The 23910-nt window shown below is 45.2% G+C and overlaps 1 protein-coding gene and 1 long non-coding RNA gene across 9 annotated transcripts in view; both read right to left on the reverse strand.

Moving 5' to 3' along the window:
* Positions 1 to 23910, reverse strand: part of ASTN1 (astrotactin 1) — a 319448-nt gene that overhangs the window by 182436 nt on the left and 113102 nt on the right. The gene's annotated exons all lie outside the window — the stretch shown is intronic.
* Positions 18604 to 23253, reverse strand: LOC146400147 (uncharacterized). Its single transcript, XR_014816316.1, has 2 exons — positions 22344 to 23253; positions 18604 to 19822 (listed from the first exon to the last, which is right to left on the reverse strand). It is a non-coding gene; the product is annotated as an uncharacterized LOC146400147 (long non-coding RNA).

Consider the following 23910-nt stretch of genomic DNA (forward strand, 5'->3'; position numbering starts at 1 on the left):
GGTCTCCCGGAGCCCCTTCCACTCCTCCTCTCTGCTCTCCTTCCAGTGCTCACAAGAGGAGGTGCTAAGATCCGGGCCACAGATCCATGCCCCATGTTATGCATCCTAAAGCAAGGACGGCGGTCCATTATGGGGCTCTTACTATGTATCAGGCATTTCATCCCAACCACTCTATACTTTTAACTCTAAGAAGTAGGATCAACAATTTCCCCATTTTAGGAAGTTCCCGTCGTGGCTCAGCGGAAATGAATCTGACCAGTATCCATGAGGATGCCGGTTCGCCACCTGGCCTCGCTCACTGGGTTAAGGATCTGGCATTGCCATGAGCTGTGGTGTAGGTCACAGACATGGCTTGGATCTGGTGTAGGCCAGCAGCTACAGCTCCAATTTCAACCCTAGCCTGGGAACCTTCATATGCTGTGGGTGCAGCCCTAAAAAGCAAAAGAAAAACAATTTGAATTGTGGGACCAAAACGACTCCCACTCCAGAATCTACCTTCTGAAGCCCTAGGCTACAGTCATCCTGACTGAGCTCTGCTCCCCAGAGACATGTGATGTGCACAGTGGTGACATCTCATGAACTGTGAAAGGACAGAGCTGGAGAGAGTGGGTGATTCCACCTCTATCCATCCCCACTCCTCAAAGAAAAAAGAGAAGCCACTCAAAGTGCGCATCTAGCTGACAGTGGGTCAAAGAGACACTCCTGTAAACACAGGACCTTTCACCAAGCACCCACTCAGCATCCAACGCAAGGTTAATGGGTGGGGCCAAGACAGCAGCACCTCGCAAGGTCTCTATGCTAAAATAAGACTGTGCATCACACATCATGTCGTGTCTGGAGGACACCATCAAGACTCTCAATTCAGTTGAGTTTCAACAAAGAAATCTGTGTTTCCTTTCAATGGAGAGATCCAGGGAAAATCTTTACACACAGTCCCTCCTTTTCTGAAGAAACAAAGGCCCAGAGAAACTACAAAATAAACCGTGCAGAACTGGTTCTCGACCCAGATCTTCTTCCACTGCTCTGCTCATGGCGTTATTTTGTTAGATCAATCTAAAATCCCCTTTACCACATAGGGGCCTAGACACTCAATTTGCAATATTTTATGCTAAATTTTTAAAAATAAGAATGTACAGAATGCTAGAACACAAGTTTTCACTGGGTGAAGCCAGTGCATTTAGCATCTCTAGTCTTGCTTTAGCAAAACATTTCCTCTGCTTAGAGTTGGTGACTCCAGATGACCTCAGCTTTTTAATACTCAGGTACCAGTAATGAGCTCCAGACATTAGGTGAAACTCAGCACAGGTGTATGAAAAAGGATTCTCAGGGACTCGAGTTGTGGAACAGTTTCTCTGTATCTATAACCTAGATTGATGGCAGGTGTCACAACACTTTGTTATGACATACTAATTGTGGACTATTATTGAAATGATATCCATAATGTTATATGATATTAATCTGTAGCATTATTGAATAATAATAATATTTTGCAATGATAATAATAATATTTTGCAATGATAATAATTTGTAAAATCACTACACATAGACTCCTCCAGACTGCTTATCTGCTCTATCCAGTGAGAAGGGTGTGGGTAAGAGAACCATATGTACAGGGCCTCCACTTTGCTGGGAAAAGGCATGGGTGTTACTGCTTTGATAACGTTCTTTCTATGGTGAGGATTAGAAAATCCAGGGGTCGAATTCACTTGCTTTTGCATTCCTGTGATAAACTACACTTCTTTCATGCTATCATTACTTTTATCCTTTCTACTTCCACTGGGAATTTTAAGCAGTTTCAATGAAAGCCACAGATGTCCTAGGATTTTTCTTTCAAATAATCTGATGGAACCAAGAGGTGGCAGGTGGAATGGAAACAAAGCTTGGGCCAAGAAAAGCTAGGAGCTTCCTAACAACCAAGTCAAAAAGAGCAAGGCGAGCTGGACAATCTTCTTGTCTGACAAAAGAAAATTTGTTGGGAAATTTATGGTTACTAAAGGGGAAGGGAGGGATTAATTAGGAGTATGGGATTAACAGATACACACCACCATATGTAAAAACAGATAAACAAGGATTTACTGTATAGCACAGGGAACATATTTCAATATCTTTTAATAATCAATAACAGAAAAGAATATGAAATTCACATACATATATATATGTAACTGAATCACTTTGCTATATACATTCTACTTCAATAAAGAAAGAAAGTTTGTTGGGAGGAACAAAATTCCTCCAAGCATTCAACCCCCAACAGTGAGAACATGAGCACAGTGACAAACTCAGTGGGCAATGTCATCACACAGGCTTTACAAAGAGCACAGAGGAGTTTTTCACACACACACGCCTGGCTTTGAGTTTCTGTATTACCCTAGCTGTGCTCAGAATGTGTTCTTCATTTACGTGTTAGCTTCAATTTGTATGGCATTAGAAACAAAACCAAACAAAAAACAACAAGCATTAGGTACATCTGGACCCAAGTGACAAGTGACAAGCTGCAAACATTGAACATTAAAAAAAAAAAAAAGAGTAACACTGACGGCAGGACGTGGAATTGTTTTGCTCTTTATTCATCGTTTCATGATTTTTCTGATTATTCTATTGATTTTCCTCAAAACTTAAAATTTTGTAACTAGAAGTGTGTTTGGGGTATACGAGAATTCCACGTCGATTAATAAGATGCTTGCAAGAAATGGCATTTAAATTTTTTTTTCTTTAAAAAAAATCAATAAATCATTTCTCTTGGCTTTAATACAGATCAAACAAATGAAATCAGCTTTTATTTTATCATGAAACTGACATTTTCAGCACTTACCTAGGAGAGTAGTATGAGGTCTGTCAGACAATTTGTAGAATTGGGAATGTTTATGTAACAATGTTTTATATAACATTGATGGTGATTGCTCAGGGATAGAAAGTTCTAGGCAGGTGTCCCTTTTATGCTCATCCCAGTCATGCAGGCCAATGGCAAGACCGTCTCATTATCTCACCTGTGTACCCAGGATGGGTCACCCCTCCCGCCCTCAGCTAACACTTACTGGTCCTTCAAAGTCAGTGTAATGACATAACCTCAGCCAATTAATTCTTCCCTAGTTTCACTGGATCAGCCACAGAACCCTCCACGTAGCTAACCATAAATACTTTTACCTCTGATTTGCTTGTCAATCTCATCTATCAGACATAGACTTCATGAGAGCAGAGGACACTAAGCTCCAGGGTCAATCATAGTACCTTCCAGGAAGCAGGTGTTCAATAGTGGAAGGGGGGTGGGGGAGGGAGGGAAGGTCAACTTCAAACATATTTCAATATGGACATCATCTCTATGCCTGCAAGAAAAGCTGATATGAGTCAGTTGCTTATGCGATTCATTCATTCAATTCATTACTCAATCCTTCCACAAGTATTTACTCACTTTTGGGAGGCATTTTTCTTATGGTCACTGTTATGAGGACACTGAGGTGAATAATACAGGTATAGATTCTGATCTCATGGTGTTTGTATTTGAGTGAGAGGAAATGATCTCTATAATTTGGTTTTGAAAGATAAACGTAAGCACAAAAGGAAGATAAAAACAGATCCCAAGGACTGGAAATAGCCTGCAATTACTTCTTTTCAAACAACTGAAGCAACTGTGAAAAGTAAAGGTATCTGGAACTAAAGGTGACACTCTAGCTAACACCTCGGAGGCCAGTGGAATTCTTCCGTTATCCCCAATCAAGGGTCATATGATCAAAACCCCAAAACAAAGAATCTGGATTTATCAAATGTCACCAAAGGTTAGGGAGTCACCTGGGTTTTGTGAACCCTTGGCAGAGAATTGGAAAAGCTGAGATTATGTTTCCAGCTGCCATCTGTCAAGTGTCTGCAGCCAATCTATCAGTTTGCATTTCAGAGTTTAGCTTCACCCGAGGAGTAACCAGAAGAGTGAATCTGAGACATAATTAATTATCCCTCAAGGCAACTGGGCACATGGAATTCAAGTGTTATTCCTAAAGGAATTAAGCGGTGGTTAAAAAAAATAAGAATCAAATAAATAAGTTTGGAGGCCTATCATGTCACCTATTTTTCCCCAATAACAAAGCCCTAAGGTCTAGGGCAAAGGCCCTCTCTCCTGTAGGACAGTGATCATTCATATCTATCTCCAGCTTTCAAAGAAGACAGATCAAGAGGAGAAAAAATGTGTAAGCCCATACGGCAATGCTGGCCATATTCTAATCTAGATCTACTGTTCCAGGGATAAGGAATGGACAAGGTGAACGGATGACTTTCCAAAGTCCCATTATGTTCCTCTGAGCCCACTGGAAAACTAGGCCTACGTTTCTAATAGCACGAAGGTCACCAATAAAATATCAGAGCTAATCAGGTGGATGACTTTGTGCAAGCTGCACAGCCTCTCTGAACCTGCCCCAGGCCTTTGTCTATCAAATGAGGTGACTGAAAAGAATGCACTGACTCTTCCAAATTGGAAATTTCCTGATTATAACACTGATCCCCATCAAACTGGAAATAGCTCTAACCTGGTAAACAAATGGTGGAAAAAATATTTGGGAGCTCTTCCTGCCCAGTAAGGCCAGAGACTAAAGACCAAGGAAGGGATGGAACTGATTCTTCAGAGATGGGTCGACTCCAGCTAGCCAATGGAGCCCCAAAAAGCAGACCCGCCCCTTCCCCAAAGGCACAATAAGGCCTTTGAAATGAGAAGATGTCACTGAAATTCTTGACCTTGAGGATTCCTTCACTGCCAAGAGTCCCTAAACCAGAAAAGAAAGCCCCTTGGTTTGCTCTTCTGGCAGATTCACTTTTCTACGGTGGCTGGTGAAGAATCCATTCTCCCCTGCCCATCTCCTTCCCAAACAGAAGAGCTACATGTTAAGCATATTAAGTAGCGAGTTCAATTTATAAATTATTAGGAACATTACCTCCCCTTGAGGGTTTTCTGAAGTCTTTAATTGCATGGAAATGCTTTCCAGTTGCCACGGGCCACCATGTTAATTACGAGACTTCGATGTGTCCTCTGGGGCTACTGACGTGAACTGCACATCCCACTGGCAGGGGACAGACCCGCCCTGCTGGGCAGCCTCTCACTGGGGCCTGAGACAACATCAGCCTGCTGCCATGAGGTGCTTCAGAGCCACTTTCCCACCCTTCCAGGTCCAAGTATCCAAAGCTTAGGCAAGACAAAATGTGCCCCCTATTCCCCCAAGATCTCCCATTAAAATGCTATTTGGGGGGTAACGATCGGGACCTGACAACCTTCCATACCTAAGCAAGAGATGAACCCTAAGACTGAGCACTTAACCTGTCAACCAGGTTAGGCAGGTTGACATTTGAGGGCCTTCCCAACCCCAAGAGGTTATGAGCATGAAGTTCTTCTTGAGAGAAAACTCAACTGTAAAACTTAATTTTTTTTTCTCTACCCAGGTCTAAAACTTTTAATTCTGTTAGGTTTGATCACTGCCTTTCTTCTTTAATCTGGAAAGTTTGTCTTCAATTTCTTTATGAGACTTCAGGAGTTTCATCTAATGAGAGCCTGAAGCTCTGCAGGGAAAGTGGCTGGAGGCTAGTGTGCTGGAGTCAGCCGGGGCTATTTCAAGTTGTCCTCTTTCAGATTCTTTTTATAGAGCTGCTTTTTTAGTTCTTGGGATTTTTCTTACCTTGGAGCCTTGACTTTGCTATCCCAAAGTGAAAGCAAGGGAGTCCATCTGTTCATAAGGAGCTCGGAGCTCTCTGATCATTAGTGGCGTGGGTACCTGGCGTCTGCCCTAATGAGAAGGCAAAGGTCAAGCACCAGCAGCATGAAGCAGGGTGACAGAAGCAGCTTGCCACGGGCTGGGTTTTCTGTATCCAAGGCTACCCTATTGGATCCCCCACTTCCAAAGACTGGCCTAGATTGCTGCAGAATGGGAGAGCCGTGAGGAATCAGGTGACCGGGGCAAAGCTGAGGTCCTCACTCCCTCCAGATGTGGACTTAGCACATTTTTGAGAGATGCTGCTGCTTCACTGGACATGCTGGATGGGACCCCATCAGTGCTGTGTTAAGAGGCTGGCCCCACCTGGAAGCCACGTGTGCGTATGTGTGCATGCAGGTGCACAGATGTGTGTCCTGTGCATGACAGGCAGGCTGGGAGATAAACGGGTCCACACAGAAGCAAAAGCACTCCAGGTCGCTGTCTCAGCAGCCCACGGGCAGAGCAGCATGAGACAGGCTCCCTCCACCAGCTCTGCGCACCAGCCCTTCTGAAATTCACAAGCCAAGCATGAAGCTAATAAATAAATATCTCCAGCTGGATAATGCTCCATGCCTATTCTTGGCCATGTTCCTTTCCTTCTTTCCTCTTTGTTTTTATGCAGTAGGTGATCTCGATGAAATAAAATAATAACAATAATCTGCTCCATTAGGACCTGACATTAAGGGAATTATTGAACAAGTAACAGAAGAGGCAGCTGGCATGTTATATGCTAATGACCATTAGACTTTAACCCTCTTTCTCTCTGCACATAATGGAGTTGTTAAACCCCTCTGCCTTCCGTCTCCCCAGAAGTCAGGCAGCCCAGCCTAAGGGGAGGAGAAGAGGTCTCAGAGACCTACCAGCTCTGAGGGCAACAGCTGAGGCTGGACAAATAAAAACCAACGGTAAAAACTAGTCACTGAGGGCAGACATTTTGCAAGGCAGCTGGGGGGCGGGGAGCGGTTCCCAATGACCCCAAATGAAAAAAGTAGGAATAAAAAGTGGAGAGAGTCAAGATATCAAGATTTCCCTGATTTGGGTACTTATTCATCAAGGTTACTCTCGGAACCAGTGGAGATTTAAAAGGTCTTTTTCCTCTGCAGCTACAAACTGAGATGGACCATTACAGGCTGCACTATTCAGGGGATGCCTGCTAGAGAGGAGACAGGTAGAAGGTCCTTAACATAGGGTTGGGTCTTAATCATATATTTGTCCCACACACAGAGGTCCAACTTTACCATGGCTGCTGGGAGGTCTGGTGTGGGCATGGCCTGGTTATGTTCAGGAGCCCTGCCAGGCTTCTCTTTCACAGTAGAGGTTCCACTGGCACAATCTCTGTACTGGGAGAGGTGACAATCCTACAGGGCTGCCGGTTAGCTTTGTAAAGATTTCAAAGGCTACAAACCACTACAAAAGCATTTCTCAGCTACCTCTAGCAATCCCATGACATATGCTTAATTCCTCCCCTGAATTCCTGCCTTGCTTTGTAATTCTAGGCTCATGCTGCCTTAGTCCTATAGGATTGGTACAATGGAGAAGAAACCTTGGTAACTACCATTTGCAAAGGATTTGCTGGGTGTCAAACACAGCGAGTGGTGAACTACATTCATTATTTTCTTCAATCCTACCAGTGACTATAAGTAGTAGAAATTGCCATTTCTATTTGTAGATGAGGAAACAGAAGCGCAGACGGGTTCAATTAACCTGCCCAAGTTTAGGGGCAATATGAGCCCAGACCAAGATGCAGCCACTGATCTTGATGATGTTGATTTATGACCTTGTCGAGTAGAAAGGGGGCCCAGAACTGTAGCCTGGACCCCAATTCCCCAACTTCTCATCTTCTCTAAATTAAGCCCTGGATGGTCTTGATCCTATAACTAACTCTTAGGGTTATACGAGTGAGGGTTCCCAGATGTCTGCACTCGGTACTGGCTTCACTGCCTGTCCCATGTGCTCCCCATCTTCTTCTATTGCCAATCCCTTAATCTGATCACCTAGTTGACCAAATACATAATTCCAGGTGATAATTTAATTGTGCCATGGGTGGCCATACTTATCAGGCTGTCCTTCTGACATGGGCAGGGAAACTCTCTGGAGATAACTGATCTTGGGAGAGACCCGATCTTGGGTGGATGTTTCCAAGTGAAATCAAATGCCTGCAAGGTTAAAGGGTACAGATGCTCACTTATTTCTTTGAGAAGAGCCTGCCACACTTGTTTTTTTTTTTTTTGTTTTTTTGTTTTTTTTTAAATTTTCTTATTAGGGCCGCACCCGTAGCATATGGAAGTTCCTCGGCTAGGGGTGGAATAGGAGCTGCAGTAGCTGGCCTAAGCCACAGCCACAACTCCCGATCCGAGCTATGACTGTGACCTGCGCTGCAGCTCACAGCAATGCTGGATCCTTAACCCACTGAGCGAGGCCAGGGATCAAACCCGAATCTTCATGGATACTAGTCGGATTCTTAACCTGCCAGGAAATCTGAGCCTGCCACACGTGCACACAAACTCAGATCTCTGTGCTATCAGTAAGCCCTTGTTCTGAGGTCAGAGCCCTGAGAGAAACAGCAGGTGTGTTCCATGAAAGCACAACACACACATAAGACAGACTAGGGAGAAAGTGTGCAACTTGAACATTTTCAAGGAAATTAAGACCCCCAAGTCCGCTGACCAACAGATTTGGAAAAGGTAAGAGAAATTCTGCAGGTCACGTTTTGCATTAGGACCTGACCAATGATAATGGTCACTCCCAACGCAAGTCATTCAATGCTCATCAAATAGAGAAATTAGCAAAACTCTTATGCATGGCTATCTGCTCATAAGGCTCTTCTAACTTGTAACTTATTTGACCCACAACACTGAGAAGAACGGGCATCCATGGTCACAATTCTTATAACACTCCAGTGGTTACTCAATCTTGGCATCAAGCAATTGCATAATAGAACTGAAGAACTGTGGCAAACGAACAGGCGAGGGAATTCAGGACGGGGGGAGATGCTGATGTATGAACATAATTAGTGCCGCACATGCTAAGAGTCCCTCCAAGCCCCTCACTCCTTGCCAGCAAGCCTTGTCTGACATCAAGGTGGGCAGGCACAGGGAAGGGTGACAGTCAAAAGAGTCTCCTCTCGGGCCATACTCTAAGTGCTCTTGTTTCTCCCTGTTAAAAAATTATTATAATTCAATTTTTCTCTGGAACTAATCGAGCACAAAATCTGGAGAAGAGGCCTGGTTTGTGAAGGCAATCTCTGAGCAAGACACTGACATTCTCATTAGGGCAGGCTTCATTAAACCACCAGCTCCAACATCAGCAGCATATTGTCTTCAGCTAATTACATTTTTGCTGGCAAAGCCATTGTACAAGTCTTCAAATCCTTCCCATCATTAATTTAAAACACACACACACACACACACACACACACACACACACAAACAACAACAACTGTCTTCCCCTGCCCGCCCCTACCCCCCATTTCTTTATGCTGTGAGATTTACTCTTCTGCATTTCCAGGCTTTCTTTCTTGCACTGGGCTTTGGAGGGGACGCTGATGAGGTGGACTGGAGAAGCTATCACCTGTAGGCATGGCTTCTTCATGAGCCGACCATGGTTCACTTTGCTCCTGGCCAGACCCTAGTGATACATATCAAGACCTTGGGCGCAGGCTCAGCACTCACCAGCAAAGAAGGGCCCGAGCAAAGGGAAGCCGGAAGCTGAATCCAGCCCGGCCCCATCCCATCCATGGAAAGTGACAAAAGAGCCCTAACTCTGTTATTGTTGTGATTTCTTCATCAGCAGTTCGATCATGCAGAGTGAATCCAGGGGTCAGCCTGATCCAGCCAGACACTTATAAGATACAAAGACAGTCACGGGTTTGTGCTTCCAAGGCAACTGAATGAGGCAGACAACATCCACCCAGCAAATGCGTAATTCTGTGCCTGGGGCAGGCGTGTCGTCCTGACCCCAGGGGGGCCACTCCCAGCTAACTTACAACATTGCAGCTCAATTCAGATCATGATTTCCACGAGGTTTCACTTTTCTACTTTTTAGTTGTAGTGACTTATTTTTCTCTTCTTCACATTCAGTTCCATTGTTGGGAGAGAAGGGCAGAGAGAGGTCAAAGGTCGGGACGGGGGTCAGGGTTGCCTGTGCCTCTCTGAGCCTCTGCCCTCTCCCTTTCCTGACATGTCCTTCCTCGCCCTCCATCTAACCTCAGGCCTTCACACCCTGTAAAGTCCCCGCCTAAGTTCTTCCTGAAACCTACTTTGATCACTCCCATCCTCAGACACGCTGTTCTCTTCCAACATTCTCTTCCATAAGAGCATTTCTTAATTTACCTTTCACCCCTAATTTCAGTATTGCTTCTATCATCGCTCTGACTACACTTGCGGGCAGAGACCATGACTTAAAAACTTTCCATCACCCCGGGCTTAGCAGAGGACCCAGCCCAGAACTGACCCTCCTAAACAGAGCTTGATTCATTACAGGGAGGGGCATTCAGCTGGCTTGGTGAAGTTGATAAAGCACAAAGAGCATGAAGATTACACTGTCAGCACTGAATGAAGGCTTCCAGATGGAAGCCCCTCTTTGCTCTCCTCCAGTTGGCTCCTCGGCCAACCCTGGGGTGCTCCCTGGGCTCCCAGGAAGGAGTCAGCACTGGAAGGGGGGGTCAGCTTGCTCAGTCCAAATGGGAAGTCCACGTACAGACCCATCATCCAGAGGATGTTAGCTGTGTTTTCGGAAAGTATGATGGCTTCTACTTACTCGAACTCATTCTAGCTCATTATCTTCTTGTACCATTAGCGAGCCATTGTGAGGTGGCGGAGGGCTCACTTAAGCTGACAGAGATGCTTTTCCAGTAAAACTAACTGCCCTGTACTTGCACACTCGCATCTGAATGTTCTTGCTGTCCTCCACAGCGCTCTGTGTGAATACAGTCCCATCACCAGAGAAGCTAAAGAAATTTGTCACCCAATTTTAAGCTATCTACTTAGGACCTAGTTATAGGAAGAGTTATACGATGTGCTTTACAAACAGCATAGTGTTAAAGAAGTCCCTTTTCTTAGAAAACGGAAGCTTTAGTTTTTGTTTCTATTCCTACATGCATTATTTGTATTTATGCATAAAAATACATGTACATTTGTATTTTTATTTCTGCAGCAGGATGGCAGGTAGGATGGAGAAGTTCTTGTTCACTCCACTCTGTAGTTGGAAAAATTAAATTTGCCTTAGCAAGAGAGCTAAACACTGTCAGGACCAACAATTTGCAACAGTTTTCTCTGCCACTACACCATGACAAATTGGGCTACAACCCAAAGAGACCCCATAGGCACACCGAGGATGTGATGTACTCCCAGCATCAGCTCTGACTCCATTTTTTTTCTCTCTCAGTCAAGAAGCTGTACCAGAACGCAAGCTGAGTGAGAATGACCTTATTACAGGTCATTTATAACACTGACTCCACTCTAATGGAAAAAAGGAAACCAGTCACAAATTTCAGCACTTTACTTATTATTAGTATCAGATTTACTTGCCACACTTTACAATTGATGGGGTCATGACACTGTAGCTACGAATTGCAGAGGTGTGAACCCAGCCACTGAGGGCAGGAGAAAAATAAGATCCTTTTTTTTTTGTCTTTTGTCTTTTGTTGTTGTTGTTGTTGTTGTTGCTATCTCTTGGGCCGCTTCCGCAGCATATGGAGGTTGCCAGGCTAGGGGTTGAATCGGAGCTGTAGCCACCGGCCTACGCCAGAGCCACAGCAACGCGGGATCCGAGCCGCGTCTGCAACCTACACCACAGCTCACGGCAACGCCGGATCGTTAACCCACTGAGCAAGGGCAGGGACCGAACCCGCGACCTCATGGTTCCTAGTCGGATTCGTTAACCACTGCGCCACGACGGGAATTCCAAAAAAATAAGATCCTTTTGATTTGGGGGAGCCTTGTTTGCCCAGAAGGCTGGGTCAGGGACTGCCCACTCTTCAGGTCCCAGGAGAGGCTTCTTCATTGTATGACACCAGGTGGTCCCACCTCGGTCCTTATCCATGCCATGTTGGACTCACTACTCAGGTTCTCACCCTGAAAAGCTTTCTTAGTGATTTTGCTCGTTGTTAATTAAAATAAAAATTTAACATAGAGATGGCCTTGTGACCTGGCCAGCTCTGGGGTGTGTGTCAGTCTTCCCTAAGTTCCTTTTCCATGACTGTGTGGAGGGAGGAAGAGAGGTGAGGGTTTCGGGGAGAAGAGGGGAGTCCTGAGCAGAACATCCCACCAAAGATCTTGCAACACAGAGGAAGGAACACTGACTGAGACCTGGGCCCCAGTCCCAATGGTATCTCTTACCAGTCATCAGCCCTTTGGCCTCTTTGAGCCTCGGCTTTCTATGGTGTCAGACTTGCTCAGCCTTCCTTGCGGGCCTTCCGTTCATGCCCAGAGTCCCTCTGGGCCAGGCCCCCCGCGGGCTCCTGGGATGCATGACCCCTCCTGGATAGGAGATCATATGCAGGGCAGACACTCTCCTGCAAGGAGGGGGACCGGGGCAGGCAAGGGCATAAGGGATGACACCGGCAGGCAGGCAGGGCCAGCACTGCCCAACCCACCCTAGAGGGAGGGGCTCAGGGAGCTCCTAGGGGCAGCCATGGGGCAGATTTTAAAGAGAGTCGTTGGAAGTGACCTCACTCAGTGGAAACGAAAGACATTTTATACCAAAAGAACAGCAGTAGTGAAATCATAGATGCATTAAACAGCAAGGGAGGTCCAGGAGAGAGGACTGAGCTGGTCAGTGTGGCTGGAACAGAGTGGACACCCAGGAGCGACAGGAGAGGAGGGCCAGGTCATGACAGGTTCAATACCTTGGAATTTATCCTTCAGAATGGAGGGAACCTCTCAAGGTTTTTCATGGGGAAGGTGACATTATCGAAGCTGGAATTCACTAGGAACACCCTGGCAGCAGTGAGAGGTGGGGGACTGAGTCAGAAGGCAGCATGGGCAGGTGGAAAGCCCTTGCCGCAGTCAGGTGCAAGAGCACGGGGGACCTGTCTCAGCAGTGGTGATGGGGAGGAAAGGAAGAAGGGCTCAAGAGACTTTTGGAAAATCAACTCGGCAGAGCTTGGTGCTGGACTGAATGAGGAGGGAGACGGGGGAGAGGGGACCTAGCCTGGGTGACCCTGCTGGTGGTCCTTGCACCGAGCGAGGTAGAGAACACAAGAGGCGGAGAGGATGGTGGGGGAGACAGACAGTGTGTTTCACTGGCTCCATGTTGTTCAGAATGCTCGTGGGACATCCAGACAGATCTGTAAGTCATAAGCTTGAAGAAGAGAAGCCAGGGCTGGAGATAAAGACAGATGCAAGGACCAAGGGGAAAAACATGACATAAACAAATAATATTCATTCCACAAACACCAACTGGGGATGTTTCTTGTGTGAAGCGTTGTGTTGGTAGCTGTAAGAAATATAAAGATGAATCAGACTCAGACCAGATCGTGCCATTTAGGAGCCTGGTAAAGAAGAAAAGACTCATCAACACACTAACGCTCTGGATAGAAATAGAGACCGGCCATGGGAGAGGCTCAGAGAAATCTTTCCTGTTGGCCCAGCAACAAGAAACCAAGAGGAGGACATGGTCTCTGGTTGAGAGATCAGGGAAGGTGGCCAGGTAGAGATGTGTGAGGTCGGACACAGGTAGGATCTGAACGCATGCACATGCAGGGAAGTGGAGGACACAAGGAGACAGAGCCATGGGCATGGCAGGCACAGGGACATTGAACAGGAGGGTGCAGAAAGAGGGATCCTGAGCAATAAGAATGAAGAGGTAGATGTGAGGTCTTTCTGTTTCCAAATAATGAGATGCACTACTTGTGTGGACAATTCTCAAGTGACATAACTGTCTTTCTCCTTTGGACTGTTCGTTCTCTGCAACCCTAGGGCCCTGCACGACAGCATTTGGCACAAATGCTGGTGAAAAATGTCTGGATGTAGAATCAGCCCTTTGAACGTGCTCACGGTATCACACAGAAAGAGTCCCATGGCTCATGTCCCACCCTAACTTTCTTCTTTCATTAAAACCAGGTGACAAGGAACATCAGATCCGAGTTTGATCAAAGAGGCAGAGGAACTCACAAAAAGTAGGTAGAAGAGGGAAGCAGGGAAGAGAAGACAGCTGAATGGCCAGTGCCTCGGAGAGGACCTGGCATCCCTGAGGCAATCAGGCGCTGCCTTGTCTTGCCCCAGTGCAGAGGCTGTGCTGAGACCTGGCAGGGCCCCCTGGAAGGGAAGTCCTGTAAGTTGCTGCACTGCTAGTCCACAAGGCACAGTCCACCATCCTGCCAGGAATTTTCCTTCTAAAGCAAACTTTCCCTCCTAAGACAGAACTGCCATCCTGAGAACAGAGCACATGGGGCAAGTGAGTCAGAAATATAACCCCTCCTGGCTCTTCTGTGCTTGCCAGGAATCAGTCTGCATCTGGCTTCACCGAAGTGATTTTAGGTAGAAGGATAAATATCCTCTTAAGCATCCGAAGGCATCCAGAGGTGGCTCCACAGTCTCTGTGGGATGTTGCCCCTTACCAGGTCCCCCAAGCTGGAGGCTACAGGCCCTTCCTAAGCTCTGATCCCTCATGTGGTCTGAGAGCCACACCATCCTGGAGCACTTCCTGCCAGCAGAGATGGGGGCACATCTGGGGAGACTCCCTGGGGACTGTGAGGAGCAGAGCTGGTTGGTCACAAGGGTTGCTGAGCAAAATACAGCAAAATCCTAGGGTGTCTGCAGAGAGGCCCCCGTGGGCCACAGGAAGGGGCTGACACACTCCTTTCGATGGAATAGCGCCATGAGAAGTGACGGCTCCCTCCCAGGGCAGAACTGCTTCCATCAACCCAACCTACGGGCACAGAAGGCCAGCATCCCCCCCACAACCATCACCTCATGCTCACAAATGGGAAAAAAAAAAAAAAAAAAAAAAGCTGAACTGCTGCAGAGGGTGGAATAAAGTTCCTTCATATATTACTCCGAGGTCTGTTTTAAGCAGGGATCGGTGGTGTTCCATGGGTCCTTCACCTTCACATCCTAGGCTGAGAGAGCTGGACGCAATATGAAGGTCCTCTAGGCTGGGACTCCCGAGCCAGGGCACCCAGAGCCCATCTAGAGCTCCTGGTGGATGGCATGCCGATGGCTGGTACAAGTGTGAGACGTTTTTATTTTATTTGTTTTATAAAATATTCTTCTCCTAACCTAGGCTGAAATAATTAACTATCACTTCAAAACCATAATTTTGTTGGCATCTTTGCCTAACATGAGGCTAAAATGAATTCAAACTGAAAAAGACAGTTTAAATAAAAATATTCAGAAAACACTAACACAGATTGCATAAAAATTTGGCAAAAAAACCCTGAATGCCTAAGTTTTGAAAACATTCGTTTATAGATAATAAAATTGAGGTTCAAGAAGGAGAAGGAGTTGCCTGAGATTTCACAGACTTTTGTGGGGAACTGGACTCTCATGGATGCCTCCCGACTTCTAATCTGGTGGTCTTACCCAACATGAGGCTGCTCACTTGCCTTCTCGGCTGAGCTTCAGTCACTGTTGGAGAAGAAGGAAATGCAGTCTGGATGAGCACAGCTGGGCCCTCGGCCTGCACCACTCTGCTACGGGAGCTCTGAGTAGCGCCCTGGCTGGGACACGCTGGTGATGATCCACCCCATCTGCGGTGGAGTCCAGGGGAGGCATTGGTACCCTGGGGACGCTAGAGGCTCTGGTCAGCAGAGCCCTGAAGCAGGTGCAGCTGGGGACTGACACAGCCAGTGGAAAGCCTGAGGATGGTGACCAGATGTATATGGTACATGAAATTTAGGGACTAAAGGCAGAATAAGAGAGAGATGCTTTAACACCGTTGCTGGGATGCACACCACTGCTTCTGAGTTGGGTTCTGTAGGGCAACTTACTCCTTAATAATGTTTCTAAGGTCCATAAATGCCAAATTTTGACATGTTGACTCATAAATCCAAAATGCTTATGTCTTTTTTAAAATTTTTTTTTTGTCTTTTTGCCTCTTCTAGAGCTGCTTCCGCAGGATATGGAGGTTCCCAGGCTAGGGGTCTAACTGGAGCTATAGCCACTGACCTACACCAGAGCCACAGCAACACAGGATCCAAGCTGCATCTGCAACCTACACCACAGCTCACAGCAACGCCAGATCCTTAACCCACTGAGCAAGGCCAGGGATCGAACCCACAACCTCATGGTTCCTAGTCGGATTGGTTAACCACTGAGCCACGGAGGGAACTCCTAAAATTTTTTTTGAATCTTTTTTTTTTTTTTTTTTTTTTTTTTTTTTTTTGTCTTTTTGCTATTTCTTGGGCCTCCTGCGCAGCATATGGAGGTTCCCAAGCTAGGGGTCGAATTGGAGCTGTAGCCACCAGCCTACGCTAGAGCCACAGCAACACAGGATCCGAGCCGCATCTGCGACCTACACCACAGCTCACCGCAATGCCAGATCGGTAACCCACTGAGCAAGGGCAGGGACCGAACCTGCAACCTCATGGTTCCTAGTCGGATTTGTTAACCACTGCGCCACGACCGGAACTCCTAAATTTTTTAAATTATAGTTGATTTACAATGATGTCAATTTCTGCTGCACAGCAAAGTAACCCAGTCATACATACGTACACAATCTTTTTTTCACACTATTCTCCATCATGTTCCATCACAAGTGATAAGATATAGTTCCTTGGACTAAACAGCAGAATCTCATTGCTTATCCACTCCAAATGCAATAGTTTGCATCTACTAACCCCAAACTCCCAGTCCCTCCCAGTCCCTCCCCCTCCCTCCCCCTCCCTCCCCCTCCCTCTTGGCAACCACAAGTCTGTTCTCCAAGTCCATGAGTTTGTTTCTTTTCTGTAGATAGGTTCATTGTGCTGTACATTAGATTCAGGATATAAGTGATATCATACAGTATTTTTCTTTCTCCTTCTGACTTATTTCACATAGTAGGAGAGTCTCTAGTTTCATCCATGTTGCTACAAACAGCATTATTTTGTTCTTTTTTATGACTGAGTAATATTCCATTGTGTATATGTACCACATCTTCTGAATCCATTCATCTGTCACTGGACATATAGGTTGTTTCCATGTCTTGGCTATTGTGAATAGTGGTGCAATGAACATAAGGGTGCATGTATCTTGTTCAATGAATTCTTTGTCTGGATATATGCCTAGTAGTGGGATTCCTGGATCATATGGTAGTTCTATATTTAGTCTTAGTCCCGAAGTCTTACATCTTTTTCCTCAGACAGGATATAAGAAGGGAGGAGATGAAGGCTGAATCTTTTTTTTTTTCCTTCTTGGCCATGCCACAGCATACGGAGTTCCCAGGCCAGGAATCTAATCCGAGCCATAGTTGCAACCTAAGCTACAGCTGCAACCTAAGCCACAGCTGCAGCAACGCTGGGTCCTTAACCCACTATGCCAGTGCAGGGATCAAACTTGTGTCCTAGTGCTCCCATGTACCATAGTAGGAACTCCAGGTTGAATCTTTTAATAAACATTTGGTGTCAGATCTCCCATAGGGATTCTCACAGCCCAGTCTTCTTCATGGCATTGAAGAAGCAGAACTCACCTTAAGTTTCACCTTAAGTAAACTTTGGGATTGGGAACCAGAGCCCAGAAGGACCCAGATACTGCTCCATGAAGCACCCACTGTTGTCAGCAACAGTCCAACGTATCAATAAACTGAGCATATGATTCATCCCAAGTTAGAAGGCTCCTTGACTCATCTCTATTGCTATTCATGGATATCAGCAGCAGCTCAGAGGTATCATGAAAACCATAAATAGCAGGGCAGTATCAAGAGGCTCCTGATCTCACCAGATAGACCGTAAGGACCCCTACACAATGCTGTGAAGGGTCACTAACATTAGCCTCTGACACAATTTTTTTTCAATTTTTTTATTATAGTTGATTTACAGTGTTCTGTCAATTTCTGCTATCCAGCAAAGTAACTCACTATATATATACACACACATACACATACACACACACACACACACACACACACCATGTTCTATCATGAGTGATTGGATATAGTTTCCTGTGCTATACAGCAGGATCTCATTACTTATCACTCCAAATGCAATAGTTTGCATCTACTAACCCTAAACTCTCAGACCATCTCAGACTTTAATGCACATAAGCAGATACTTGAGAGAGTCTCAACTGATTTTATGAGCCAAGGTGTTAAAATGCTTTGTCTGTCCTCAGCCTCCTCAGCAAGGCAGAGAGCCACCACCTACTCGAAGAGTCCTTCCCTAACAGCCACACACAAACCAACTTTACTGTGATGCGTCTGGAAGCACAACTCTACCTCCCTGCCTGCATGTACATTTACAGTAGGTGTTTTGCTTTAAGGGAATATTCTAACATGCCCAGGCATTTCACAAAGGTCTACTGTGCACCGCAAAGTTGAAACCAAGCAGGAGCCACAGGAAGAAGAGATAGCATGTTTGCTATACGGTATCCTGTGTGTATTTTTTTCAGTCAAGTCTAAGCATGTCTTTGTTTTCATCAACATTGGTCTTCACTAAACCCATCACTACTCAGGAGAAGCTGATGTGTAGGCATTTCATGTGAATTTGTAAACAGCATATGCCTTGAGTTGTAGCAAGAACAATCTTCATCAATGACTACCTTAAGTAACAATTATAATCAATCTGTGGGAATCTGACAAACATAAGCAAACTATTATCTTTACCCTACAAATAGAAACCTATCACTTCTATCAAGTTGTTAGCATCTAGTCTCTGTCCGGGCTCTCTAGACAAAATGAGGAGAATGTACTAGATCAGGGTCAGTTAACCATGACCTCTGGGCCAAATGAGGCCCACTGCCGGTTTTTACAAATAAAGTTTTATTGGAATAGAGCCACAGCCATTCACTTATACACTGTGTATGGCTGCTTTGGCACTGTAATAGCAAGGACTGGGTAGTTGCAGCAGAGCTTAACTGGCCTGCAGAGCTGAAAACATTTTTGCTGTGTGGCCCTTTACAGAGCCTTGGCCTAACTTCCTGCCATTATCCATGCATTGAGCGTTCTCTTGTTGGTACAGCTGGCTGTATCTACCTACTGTACCTAAATCTAGTCTCTCCCCAACCAAGGCCCATGGCTATGGGTTTTGAGGTCATATTTAAGGGCAAACCTCAGGTCTGTGAGAGAATCCCACAGCTTTAGGGATGGGCAGAAGGCAAGGCAAGACAGCACAATCTAGAAGAAAGATAACAGCTTTAGGAATAAGAATCTCTGAGTTTTTCCACCAATACTGATCCCAAACATCACCCATCATTACATGCCTTCTGTTCCCTGTTGTGAATATAATAACAATCTTCGCATATGTGAATGTCTGGGCAGAAAAGGAATTCCCAAAATGACATCATTTGGTTTGATGAAAAATAAATAAATAAATAAATTAGTGAAGTTCTTCCAGGGAAGTTTGGAGCTGAGATTGTCACCCTAAACCACAGAATAGCTGCTAGGAAACCCTGTAAACAATGAAACAGAAGGGACTTAACAATGCCCTGGATATACATGACCACATCCCAACTTTGTAATGGGCCCATTCTGTTGTCCTGATGTCCCTAATTGCCTCAGTCTTTTCCCTGAGCAAAACTCCTCTAGGACTCTTGTAAGAGGTTGCTATGATCCCACCTGTTTTCTTGGCTCCCTAAGGTAGTGAGCCCCTGGGTAATACCTTGCGCACAGAAACTGTTACAGCCAGCTTGCATGGCACCTCAAGAGTTTACCTAGGTAATATTTACTAGGCACTTCCCATGGGCCAGGCACTGTAGGAAGTGCTTAATAAGAATCATTTCATTGAATCACCAAAGCAGCCCTACGAGGTAGAATCTATTATTATTCCCATTTTGCAGATAAGAAAATTGAGTTTAAAGAGATAAATGAATTTTTCCAAGGTAACAAGAAAACCAAGGAATAGAATGAGCCTTTCATTTAGTCGTTCTGATGGCAAAGCCATTGCTATCCATAGGCTGGAGTTCCCGTCATGGCACAGTTGTTAACAAATCCAACTAGGAACCATGAGATTGAGGGTTTGATCCCTGGCCTTGCTCAGTGGGTTAAGGATCTGGCATTGCCGTGAGCTGTAGTGTGGGTCGCAGACACAGCTTGGATCCCGAGTTGCTGTGGCCCTGGTGTAGGCCGGCAGCTACAGCTCTGATTCGACCCCTAGCCTGGGAACCTCCATATGCCACGGGAGCGGCCCTAGAAAAGTCAAAACTAAAATAAAATAAAATTAAATAAATAAACTACCATAGCCTGATCATAGAACTAAAGTACCAGATCTATGGTTCTATGGTTCTATGGTTCAAGGAGGTTCTAGAGTCTCCTTGGCTTCTTGGCTTCTCAAAGACCTTTGCTCAGATCCAACCCCAGGCTTCTGTGCAATGCGTGAAGTGGTTGCCCAATCTAGCTCTTCACATTCTGAAGTGGCTCCAAGACTCTACCATTACAAGAGATTGCCCAGTTGTCTATGTGCCCTCCTAACTTGCATCAAGAGAAGAGTTTCTGCTGTGCTAAATAAAAGCAGCACATTTGTTCTACAGCCTGCAGAACTGGAGAAGCCAGCTGACCCTCAAGCTGCCAAGCTGCAGTTCATACCAGAGTGAAGTCTGACATCAGATATACTTGTCTTGAATCCTGGCTCCAGCTGTGTGACCTTGGGTCTGTGATTTACTTTCTCTCAGTGTTCACATCTGGAAAATGGGGGAATTAAAATCTAGTTCACCAACATGCTATAGAAATTGATATTATTCACAAAAGTAAGCCCAGGCATTGCTTGGGACCCAGTGAGTGAAGGGATAGCTTTATTGCTATGAATTACCAGCTCTTAATATTGATTTAAGCCCCACAGGGATTATGACTCCTGCTTTCAAAAAGATCTTTGGGGATGTTTGGAAATAAGTACTTAAAAGTAAATTGTTGGCATCGACTACCAAGTGAGCTAAATTGCTCACTTGATATAGCATATTACATCAAGTTGCTAAAAGATACCAGTATCCTTGAGAAAATCTGGCCTCTTAGCTATTTTCCTTGCAGTCTGGAGAAATGGGGGAGGGGGGTAACTGAAGGCCTCTGTGAGCTTCAAGAAAGAGAAGAACAGAATTGGAAAGAGGATGGGAAGAATGGAACAGAAATGGGGAATCACTTGGCACTCAGTTCTGCCAAAGGCCATCCTCAAATGTTAAGTAATAATAAAATGATGGAGCATTCCTCGAAAGCATAATCTTGTCTTACTAATTTTCTATCTCCTTAGTAGTTGAAAAAAAAAAGTACTTGAAGTCTGACAGATATTGCTGAATGAAATAATACCTAAATGAATGAATGAGTCAATGATTCTTTTAAATCAATAATAGGTCAATAATGCTTTTAAAATGCTTTTTTTAGTTTCTTGAAATTTACTGCCTAAGTGTGAAAGTATCTATATGAAAAAGTCTAAGTTTACTGTTACATCACTTTCACAATTTTAGAGCTGAAAGTCCCCAATTTTCCTCCTCCCTGCTTTGCCAATAAGCCCGCTGCCAGCTGTAAGGCAGAGTGGCTGAAGCCAACCTTAGCAGGTAGGGTGAGCCAAGCTGAACAGACTCTGAGCTTCTGGGGTTAGCAGCCTGGTGCAGCCACAGAAAGATAAATCTTCATCGCACCTTAGTGGTGGGTCCTCGTGCTCACAGAGAGTTATTGGCTTTGAAGTAACAATGGGGAATACATGTCGGATGAATCTCAGCAGACAAAAGTTGACAAAAAACAAAGGTGTAATGCACACATCTTTGACACTGACTACGGGCCAGGGCAGTGCTCCTTAGAGTATATCTACTCTGACAACTACCTCAATTCAGATCTTGGCTTTGCAACCTTAGGGTTGTTTGACCTCGGGTAAGATACTTAGCTTGTCTGGCCTTCGGTCCCCTTATCTCTAAAATGAGATAATAACAAACTCTACTTCATAACATTGTGATAAGAATAAAAAATAGGTGGCGTTCTCATCACGGCTCAGCAGAAACGGATCTAACTGGTATCCATGAGGACTCAAGTTCAATCCCTGGTCTCACTCAGGGGGTTAAGGATCCGGCGTTGCCGTGAGCTATGGTGTAGGTTGCAGATATGGCTTGGATCCTGCATTGCTGTGGCTGTAGTGTAGGCCAGTGGCTACAGCTCCAATTTGATCCCTAGCCTGGGAACCTCCATATGCCGCAGATGCGGCCCTGAAAAAGACACACACACACAAGAATAAAAAATGGCTAATGTATATTGAAAGCACTTAAACAGCAAATATAAAATAAGACTGTGGAGTTCCCAGCGTGGCGCAGTGGTTAACGAATCCGACTAGGAACCATGAGGTTGCGGGTTCGGTCCCTGCCCTTGCTCAGTGGGTTAACCATCCGGCGTTGCCGTGAGCTGTGGTGTAGGTTGCAGACGCGGCTCGGATCCCGCGTTGTTGTGGCTCTGGCGTAGGCTAGTGGCTACAGCTCCGATTCGACCCCTAGCCTGGGAACCTCCATATGCCGCGGGAGCGGCCCAAAGAAATAGCAAAAAGACAAAAAAAAAAAAAAAAAAAAAAGAAACTAAAATAAGATTGTGACGATGGTGATGGTGATGACGAAATCTTTCAATCTTCCTAACATCTCTACAGGTGAGATTGCAGTTGCCCATTGTACTGAACAAGTAAAATCATGGGTGCACGGCTTCTCAACCTCTGCCAAAGGAAGTGGTTTCAAGCTGTGCTTGGAGCAGGAGTGGCCATTTTCTGTGTCAACCTTTGTCAACCTCCCCATAATCCTACAGCCAAGAGAAGAAGGTTGGTTAAGGTTACATCCACCTATGGGATAATTTAATAGGAAAACCTCTGAACATACAGGAACTATGTATGGTAACTAGTGAGATCCATCTGCTTGTCTCCATGAGTTTGAATAAGGGGCGGGGGGGGGGGGCATAGCAGGGAATCTGGCAGCTGCAGGAACAAAACTGGAAACCTTGTAAAGCTGAGAGAAGTCATGTGAGTTCATTAAGTGAGATGACTTGCTAAGTAAACGGAGAGTATAAACGTTTTATGAAAGCATCCAAATGGGGAAAACATTTAGAAAGTAGACTGGACAAAAGTTGCGTGTTTGTGGCAACAGGAGCAACAGAATGAGGTGCAAACCACAAAGTTTTAAAGCTGAGAGCCGACAACATGGCTTAGATCCCACACAACCTACCAGTTAGTTCCAGGCTTCATGAAATGCTGCTTTCTAGATGTTTCAAAATTAGAAGATTGCTTTCTCCCTTATCTCCATATGAATGTCTAGAGTAAAGCTCCATGACAGAGAAGGTCTCTACTTCTTAAAACGAAAAAGGCTAACCAATGCATTCATTTCCCAGATGAGATAATGAAGCTTCCCAAAAGGAGAGCAGATTACCAGAAGCAGTAAAGCCAGGATCTGAAGACCACCTTTCAACTAAACGCAGTGTTTGTTTCCGCCACACCCCAGCTCCCAGTCTACAGGAAGAGGGGAGGGCAGCAAGCAAGATGGGATAGCTGATCAATGGAAATGGCTAATGGATTCACATGTATCTGCACCTAATGCATCTTGACAGGGATGCAGAGTCAAACCCCCATGCCAGGTGAGGGAGGTTTGCAAGCCAACTCCAAATGGACCCAGGCATCTCCAGTCTTTTGCATATCAAGTCTGTCAGAGACAACTCAAGAGAAAGGGGTTTTGTTTTTAGGAGTCATGCTGTTTTAGGAACTTCGCACCACTTTCCAAGAACACAAAGACGGCTTTGGCAAGTCTGGCCAATAAGTCAATCTAACGCCATGATGGATGGCTTCAATTCCTAGAAAAGCTCCTTGGACTGAATCAGGACCTGTCATTTTATAACTTCCAATTTATTACTCTAATTACTCTAGTTCTGTCCTTTGTGGTAGCAAGATGTGTCTTAACTTCTCCATTTGCTTCTTAAAGATCAGAAGGACCAGCCCTGATAAGCAACGGTATCCTCTCTTTAACTAAACAAATATGGTTGCTGCTGGGGCACTGGGTTCGACCCCTGGTCCAGGAATTTTCACATGCCTCCAGCAAGTTTAAAAAAAAAAACAAAAAAAAACTAGTAAATAAATATGGTATTCCATATTTTTTTTAAAAGTGACTCT

The sequence above is a fragment of the Sus scrofa genome, chromosome 9 (genome assembly GCF_054392235.1).
Source record: "Sus scrofa isolate SSC_HxYL_T2T_F1_AM1 chromosome 9, Sscrofa_HxYL_maternal_Yorkshire_Landrace_v2.0, whole genome shotgun sequence".
Taxonomy (NCBI): Eukaryota; Metazoa; Chordata; class Mammalia; order Artiodactyla; family Suidae; genus Sus; species Sus scrofa.